We start from the raw sequence: 9,266 nt of genomic DNA on the forward strand, positions 1-9,266 counted from the left end.
GATAAGTGTGTTAACTTTAGGAACCAATACATGTGCTTAGGAGCTAAACATGTTAGCCTAGGTAAGGATAACACTAGAAATACCAACCCTAGGATTAACACTTCTAAGGTTAAGGAGAACCTAGGTAGGAATCCCAAATCAACTAGACACATGCCTAGGAATGCCTCAAAGAAAAATGACAAATCAAAAATTGAGGTACTAGAGAAGGAGAATCAAGTCTTGAGGTCAAGACTTGATACTTTGGAAAATGTTCTTAAGAACTTGGAGAAGTCATCTCTAGGGTTTAAGGGTCAAAAACCAATGTCCAAGGACAAAAAGGGTTTGGGTCACAAACTTAAGTCCCAAGTGGTCAAGCCCACTTATCATAATGTTCCATTCGATTATGGAACAAAACCTAGGGCTAGGAAGACCACTACCAAGGTCACAAGGGGAGTCGCCCCTATAGTTGACCTTGATGAGACCCAAATGACCAAGACTTCAAAGCCTAAGAGGGTCATTAGGAGGGTTGCTAGGGAAGTTATCCCTAGTGAATATTTAGTGAACCCAATGAGCTCTAATAGGTATTGGGTTCCTAGGAGCATCTTCTCTACCCCATAGATGGGTTAGAGAGTGTCAACTCCAATTAGAAGGGTAGTTAACCCAACTTTGAGGAAATTGACACTCAAGGAGCATTTTCAAGGTTTTGATAACTTTTGAAAATGAAAAAGAATTATTATTTACTCCTTAAAGAGTAAATTGTGCCATATTTGAAAAATATCAATTTCAATCTTATTTGGCACAATTTAAGAAAACCTAGAGAAATACCATAATTGGGATTTTGGTTTTCTCTTAGGGATATATGGGCAATCTAGGGTTAGATTTTAAGTTAGCAAAGTGGTTAAGGATACTTAGATAGGTAATCTAGGTATATTTATCTATGCTAAATCTTGCCATGATTGTTTGCCCTCACATGTCATGACATCATATTTAGTCTTATTATCATTTGAAATGTCATGATAATACTTAGGCTAGTTTATATGTCATGTGTTAGTTTAGTTTCAAACTTTATGCCATGACATCATGACATTGGCACATGTTCTCATTTATGATACCATTTTATGCCATGTCATCATCTCTTGCATTAATAATCAATTGAATTGATTTAAGGATGAAAAACACATTTTGATATTGAGATCAAATTTGTGTTTAGAAAATGCATGAGACCTTAGCCTAAGATACCTAAACCCATATCTCACATCAAAATTGACATGGATGTGCTTGATACACTCTAGATGTGTGTGAGATATTAGGATCATGAATTAGGATCAAGGTGCATAGCTCTTGTACCTAGATGAGCCTAATTCAAGATATGGGGGATCATAGGGAAAGCTTGTGTACAAGTCATGTACATATAGCCCTAAGATTGTGGTCCCAAATTAAAGGGTTTGAAATCATTTCAAAATTGTTTTGAAAAACCTTGATGAAGCTTTCCTAGTGATAGCATTCATCATTGAACATTGTGATACAAAGTTGACTTAACTTTGAACTATTTCAAAGTTTTTGAATTTTGTATCAAGATTCGAAAATGGAAGTTATTCTCATAGAAAACTATTTTTCCATGATAGTATATGTTATGAGGAATGTATCCTCAAAATTTCACATTTTTTCGAATTTTCTAGAATTTTTTAGGAGTTTCTGAATTTCCGGGAAGGGAAATCAGAAATCTCTGATTTCAGAGTGTGGATCGGTCACCGGACCGATCCAGGGAAGTTCTGATCGGTCTGGTGACCGATCAGTGACGATCCAATGCGATCAATGAAGCATGGATCGGTCTGGGGACCGATCCAGGGGGCTTTTTGATCGGTCTGAGGACCGATCAGTGCGTGCCAGTTTCTGATTTTCAGCATGTGTCTGAAATTTCAGTTTTTGGGAGTTGAGTTTCGGGTTTCTAAAGGTTTGAAACTCTCCAAGACATTGTTGGTGCAATGGTCAAGGGGGAGTTGACCTTTAGGGGGAGTTTTACCTAATTGTCAAGGGGGAGTTGACTTTTAGAGGGAGTTTTTACTCCTTAAGACTTTTAAGGATTAGTGATATGGGATTATCACTAATAGTGATATGAGTTTAGTATCAAGGGGGAAATTAAGAGTTTCAATGAAAAGTATGGGACTTTCATTAGGAAGAAACTCTTGACCTTGACACCCTCCTTGTTCTTTTTGATGTGTGTCAAAAAGGGGAGAGTGTTCATTGGAGAATTATTGGAGAACCCAAGTTAGGTTATCGGGTTAACCTAAGCTAGGGAAAGAATGTCAAGGAATGTTCAAGGAAGAACATTGGAATTCTTTTTGATGTGTGTCAAAAAGGGGGAGAATTATTGGAGAGCCCAAGTTAGGTTATTGGGTTAACCTAAGGGGAGAATGTCCAGAGAATGTTCAAGGAAAGAACATTGGACATTGGAAGATGATTGAAAACCTAAGTTAGGTTATCGGGTTAACCTAACTTGATTATGGTTTTGTCAAACATCAAAAAGGGGGAGATTGTTGGTGCAACCTTAGGTCAAGGTTGACCTGGTTGACCCGACTCGAGTTGACGTGACTCGAGTTGTATTTTGATGTTTGACTTGGGAAGATTGTCGGTGCAACCTTAGGTCAAGGTTGACCTAGTTGTGTTGCATGTTGATGTTTGACACTCGTGAGAGAGTTCTATTCTTGATGTGGGACAAGAATAGATGTTTGGAAGATTATTGGTGCAACCGTAGGTCAAGGTTGACCTGGTTGACCTGATTCGGGAAAAGTCCAAGTATGAAGACTTGGCACGGAAAAGTCCAAGCAGGGAGCTTGGCACGCGAAAAGTCCAAGTATGGAGACTTGGCACGGAAAAGTCCAAGCAGGGAGCTTGGCACGCGAAAAGTCCAAGTATGGAGACTTGGCATGGGAAAAGTCCAAGTATGGAGACTTGGCACTGGAAAAGTCCAAGTATGGAGACTTGGCACGGAGAAGTCCAAGCAGGGAGCTTGGCACGAGGGAAAGTCCTAACTGGGATGTTAGGCAATGGGAAAGTCCTGGTGAGTGAAGCCAGGCAGTGGGAAAGTCCTGGTGAGTGAAGCCAGGCAGTGAGAAAGTCCTAACTGGGATGTTAGGCGGTGTGGAAATCCCGGTGAGTGAAGCCAGGCAAGGAAAATCCAGATGGATCAGGGATGATCGGACTTCTGGTGTTGGAAAGTCCAAGTAGGTCAAAGGGATTGACCGGACACTTGGCAGGGAGTTCTAGCAGGTCAAGGGAGTGACCAGATGCTAGGGATGAAGTACCAATAGGTCAAGGTTGACCGGATATTGGTTTGGAAGTCTTGGGACTTAGTTTGGGCAAAAACCAAGCTCTGGATCGGTCACCGACCGATCGGTGTCTTGTTTGCTCGATCACCGTGACCGATCGGATATCGAAACTCTCTGTTGATTCTTGATCGATCGGTGACCGATCGCAAGTGAGAGGCGAAAGAAAGCGTATCGTCCATGCATCGATCAGATGTTCTTCATGCGGGGACCGATAGATGTCTCGTACCATTAATCCTAGGTGACATCGAGCCATTGACCACTTATTCGATCGCTGCAGTCGATCAGAGTACGCATGAAGTTCTTCACTTGCACTTGACATCGGGACCCAATCGATTAGTGGACCATGGAGAATATATGGCGACGCAACGGCTAGTTTCTTCGCTGTCTTCTTCGCAGGTATAAAGGGGTCGAGGGCTGCTGCGCGACAACTTCTTCCTCTTCTCTTCTGCTACAGAGCTGCTATTCTGGTGCTTGAGCTTTGTTGAGCTCTTCTTCGCAAGCTTCGCGTGAGCTTCTCGACTGGGATATCCTGCTGTTGTAGGTGTTCTGAGGAGCTGCTGCTTCAACGAATCCAGTCGGCGAGGAGGCAAGAAAACCTGTGTTTTTACATTCATTGTTCTTGTCTTCTTGTATTTCTTGTTGTATTCCTTTCTTGCTGTTGCAAGAATATTGTGGCGAGGTTTCTCCACCCACAAGGAGTATATTGTATTAGCCGGTTTTCCGGGGACTCATCCACCGACGGATTGAGAGGCTTCGTCCACCTTACGGACACGCCGAGGAGTAGGAGTATCATCTCCGAACCTCGTTACATCAACGCGTTGAGGTTTGATCTTCTTGTTTTCGTTTCCTTATTTGTTTTTCCGCTGCGCTGACAAATTGTAGGAAGAAACGCGAGATTTGGGGTCGGCTATTCACACCCCCCCTCTCTAGCCGTACGAAGGATCCTAACAGTATCAAGTAATGGTATATACTTAGGCACATTTAATAGTATCCTCCCCATCGGAGTCACTGCTATTATTTATGTGACCGAAGATGAACCAACAATTAATTTTATTTGTCATAAAGTTAGGTTGACAAGATAATAAAATTAATGGGTAAAACCTTCTCTTACAAATGTTTGAATTATTAACGTCCACACTATCGTGACATACGAAATTCATGGTATTTTGAGGTATTGGTGAATTTAAATTATATTGTTTGAGAAATCAATATTATTTTAAATTCTAAAGTTTTGACCAAATATTTTATTTTGTGATTCTCAGGATTTTAAAATGGTTTTCAATCCTCTTACTATTATTTTAAGAGAAAATAAATTTACTGGTCCAAATTATATTGATTGGAAACGGAACTTGGACATTGTCTTAACTGCTGAAGAATACAAGTTCATACTTCTTGAGGTCTGTCCTAGCGTGCCTGATAAGGATTCTAGTGAAGAGGAGATAGAGAGACATAGGAAATGGGGCAAGGCAGATGAGATAGCGCGATGCTACATTTTGGCTTCTATGTCAAATGTGCTGCAACATCAGCATCAGACCCTACCCACTGCCTATGACATGATGCTCAATCTCAAGGAACTCTTTGGACACCAAAATCGGGCTGTCAGGCAAGAGGCCATGAGAAATTTAATAACGACCACCATGACTGAGGGGACACCCGTAAGCGATCATATCCTCAAGATGATGGCTCATTTGAATGAGATGGAAGTCCTTGGAGCTAAAATTGATGGAGAAACCTAGGTCGATATCATTCTCCAAACGCTGCCCAAGAGTTTTGAGCAGTTCCACCTGAACTACAGCATGAACAAAAGGGTTTATTCGTTGGCGGAACTTCTGATAGAACTCCAAGTGGTAGAAGGGCTATTTCGTCAAAGTTCTCAAGTTCACATTGTTGAAAATGTTTTTGCCTCTAAGCCGAAAGGCGGAAAGAAGAATAAGAAACAAGTTGGTTCAACAAAGAAAGTGATTCGACCTCAGGGGACTGGGCCGCAGGCAGGTGTGAAGAAGGCGAAGGGCAAGTGCTTTACATGCAAGCATTCTGGATATTGGAAGGAGGACTGTTCTTACAGAAAGGAGAACAATAAAGGTATATCTTATTCATTAGTTGTTGAAACATGTTTAGAGGTGTTATCTACCGGTACCTGGTGTGTAGATACGGGAGACACTGATCATGTCTGTAATTCATTGCAGGGGTTCCAGGAAACTAGATGACTACATGAAGGGGAGAACACCGTCTACATGGGCAATGCTATGAGAGTGGTGGCTATTGTAGTGGGAGATGTTTATTTATCTTTTGATAGGAATAAAAATTTGATTTTGAAAAATTATCTTTACGTACCATATTTTAGAAAGAACTTGATTTCAGTTTCTAAATTATTTATGGATGGATATTCTGTTTCTTTCAATGACAAAGTGGTTGTCAAGAAAAATAGGATGGTTATATGTTTTGGTGCGTTGGTTGACAATTTATATACTCTTAATCCAATAACTCTCACGATGCAACAAATGAAAATTAATAACACATCTTCTAATTCTAATAAGAGAAAGCAACCTTCAGAAATGAACCAAACATATCTTTGGCATCTAAGGTTGGGTCATATTACCGAGCATATAAGGTTAATAGCCGATGAACCTTTGGGTTCATTGGTAGTGGAAAACTTTCCGACCTGCGAGTCTTACTTGGAAGGAAAAATGACCAAGTAAGAAAAAGGGGTATGAGCCAAAGAAGTGTTGGAATTGGTTCATTCTGATTTGTGTGGGCCTATGACTATCCAGGCAAGAGGTGGTTTCAAATATTTTATCTCTTTTATAGATGACTATTCGAGATATAAGTACATTTACTTGATGCGCCGCAAGTCTGAGTGTTTTGATAAGTTCAAAGAGTACAAGGCTGATGTGGAGAAACGTAATGGTAAAAGTATCAAGACACTACGGTCTGATCGTGGTGCAGAATACCTCTTAGGAGAGTTCAGGAGTTACTTATTAGAGGCCGGGATTCAATCTCAATTATCTGCACCTGGTACACCCCAATAGAATGGTGTGGCAGAACGAAAGAATATAACTCTTATGGAAATGGTTAGATCAATGATGAGTTATTCAGAATTACCAAATTCATTTTGGGGATATGCTCTGGAAATGACGGCGTACATTCTGAACTTGGTACCTTCTAAGTTAGTACCCTCTACTCCCATAAAATTATGGAATGGGCGTAAGCCTAGTTTGAAACATATTCGGATTTGGGGTAGTCCAGCACATGTGCTGAAGAGAGACGCTGATAAGTTGGAATCACGTACAGAAGTTCGCTTGATCGTGGGATATCCTAGAGGAACGAAAAGTGGTTTGATTTATAGTCCTAAAGATCATAAGGTCATTGTTAGCACTAATACCTGATTTTTAGAAGAGGACTATGTAATGAACCACAAGCCCATGAGTAAAATTATTCTTGAGAAATAAGAGAGGACACTTCTACTTTAGTACTAACAGTACAAGATGAGATACCACAAGTAATTGCAACACGTGTCACAAATGATGCACAATTACAGGTAGTGTCTCGTCGTAGTGGGAGAGTTGTTAGGCAACCTGAAAGATTCATGTTTTTGGGAGAGTCTTCGAACTTGATCCCTGGTGAACATGAAGCTGATCCTTGGACATATGATGAAGCACTCCAAGATAAAGATGCAGCATCTTGGCAAAGTGCAATGAACTCTGAAATAAAATCTATGCATTATTATCAGGTCTGGGAGCTTATAGAACCACCAAATGGTGTAAAAACCATTGGATGTAAATGAGTCTACAAAAGGAAAAGAGGAACAGACGGGAAGGTGGAAACCTTTAAAGTGAGGCTTGTTGCGAAGGTGTATACTCAAAAAGAGGAAATCGATTATGAGGAAACTTTTTCGCCGGTAGCCATGCATAAGTCTATCCGAATTCTTTTATCTATTGCTGCTCATATGGATTATGAGGTTTGACAAATGGATATCAAGACAGCTTTCCTTAACGGAAGTCTTGAAGAAAACATCTATATGAAGCAACCAAAGGGATTCATTGCGAAGGGCAAAGAGCATCTTGTTTGTAAGCTCAATCGATCCATTTATGGACTAAAGTAAGCTTTGAGATCTTGGAACATCTGGTTTGATGAAGTGATCCAATCTTATGGATTCATTTAGTGTCTGGATGAGTCTTGTGTATACAAGAAAAGTGACAAAAATGTGGTGGTATTTCTTATACTATACGTAGATGACATTTTTCTCATTGGCAATAATGTCAAAGTGTTGTCAGACGTAAGGGTATAGATGTCCAAGCAATTTGATATGAAGGACTTGGGAGAATGTGGACATATTTTTGAGATCAAAGTAATAAGGAATCGCAAGAAAAGGATGTTGTGCTTATCCCAAGCTTCATACATCGATGTTATCCTAGCTCATTTTAGCATGCAAAACTCCAAGAAAGGTTTTCTGCCTTTTCGGCATGGAGTACCTTTATCTAAAGAAATATGTCCTAAGACACCAAAGGAGATAGAGGAAATGAAGGCAGTTCCTTATACTTTGGCTATAGGAAGCCTAATGTTTGCGATGCTATGTACGAGATCAGATATCTATTTTACCGTTGGCATGGTTAGCAGATATCAAAGTAACCCAGGATCGGGACATTGGACTGTCGTAAAGCATATATTAAAATACCTGAAAAGGACTAGAGATTATATGCTGGTTTACCAGGCAGATGGTTTGCTCCATGTGGGTTACATGGATTCGAACTTCCAATCATATAGGAACAGTAGTAAATCAACCTCGGGGTATGCATTTACTTTGGGAGGTGGAGCCATAGCATGGAGGAGTGTTAAGCAGAAATGTATTTCAGACTCCACCATGGAAGCTGAGTATGTGGCAGCCTCTAAAGCAGCCAAAGAAGCTGTATAACTCAGAAACTTCTTGATGGACTTAGATGTGATTCCTGGATTGGCCAAAATTATCACAATTGATTGTGATAATAGTGGTGCAGTAGCAAACTCGAAGGAACCATGAGCCCATAAGGCAAGTAAACACATTGAGCGCAAGTACCACCTGTTACGAGACATCATAAAACGAGGAGAGGTTGTTGTCGCCAAGATTACATCAGCAGTTAACCTGGCAGATCCTTTCACTAAGGCCCTTCTGGCGAGAGATTTTGATAGGCATGTTGAGGGGATGAGAATCAGATGTATGGCAGCATTTATGGCAACATAATCTTTTAGTATAAGTGGGAGATTGTTGGGATGTATGCTATAAGCCTAGCTTTTGTATGAACATATGTTTTGAAATATTTTGAAATGAGAATTACCTCGGTCAAATGTTTGCATTTTATATTTATATATATGTTAATGCAGTTTCCCATTTAATTTATATTGTAGATAACTTGGTGTGTGGTGCCACATAGAAGATCACGTTATCGATTCCTTATAAATTATAAATAGTATCTCACAACCAAGATGGATTGGGACAAACCATTGGAAAGATTGTAGTGTAATTTGGTATTAGTCTGTCTTGACTATAAAATTACACTAGTACACTATGTGTGTATTGAGCAGGACCGTTTGAGATTGTTTGATTTGTACTAACTACATAAAAGAACATAACCTCTGTTATTATGGATGTGTGTCCTCTTAATCCCTATATAATAACAAGCACGTATACTTAGTATTTATTTCTTTAACTTATCAATGGGTGAGATTTATTCGTTAAATCAATAGGCCCGATGAGTTGGGAGATAGTACTATTTATATGGTGTGTTGTTGATTATAGAAGGAATCTGTGTCCTAATTATTTAGGCTGATGATGTCCCTTTGAGGAGCTCATAAGGATTATCATGTAAACCCTACAGGTGGACTTAGTACAACATGATAATAAAGTTGAGTGGTATTACTCTTGGAATCAGATGTTAATTAATTGAGTTGTTAGTAACTCATTTAATTAATGGACATACGATA

The sequence above is a fragment of the Zingiber officinale genome, chromosome 6B (assembly GCF_018446385.1).
Source record: "Zingiber officinale cultivar Zhangliang chromosome 6B, Zo_v1.1, whole genome shotgun sequence".
NCBI lineage: Eukaryota > Viridiplantae > Streptophyta > Magnoliopsida > Zingiberales > Zingiberaceae > Zingiber > Zingiber officinale.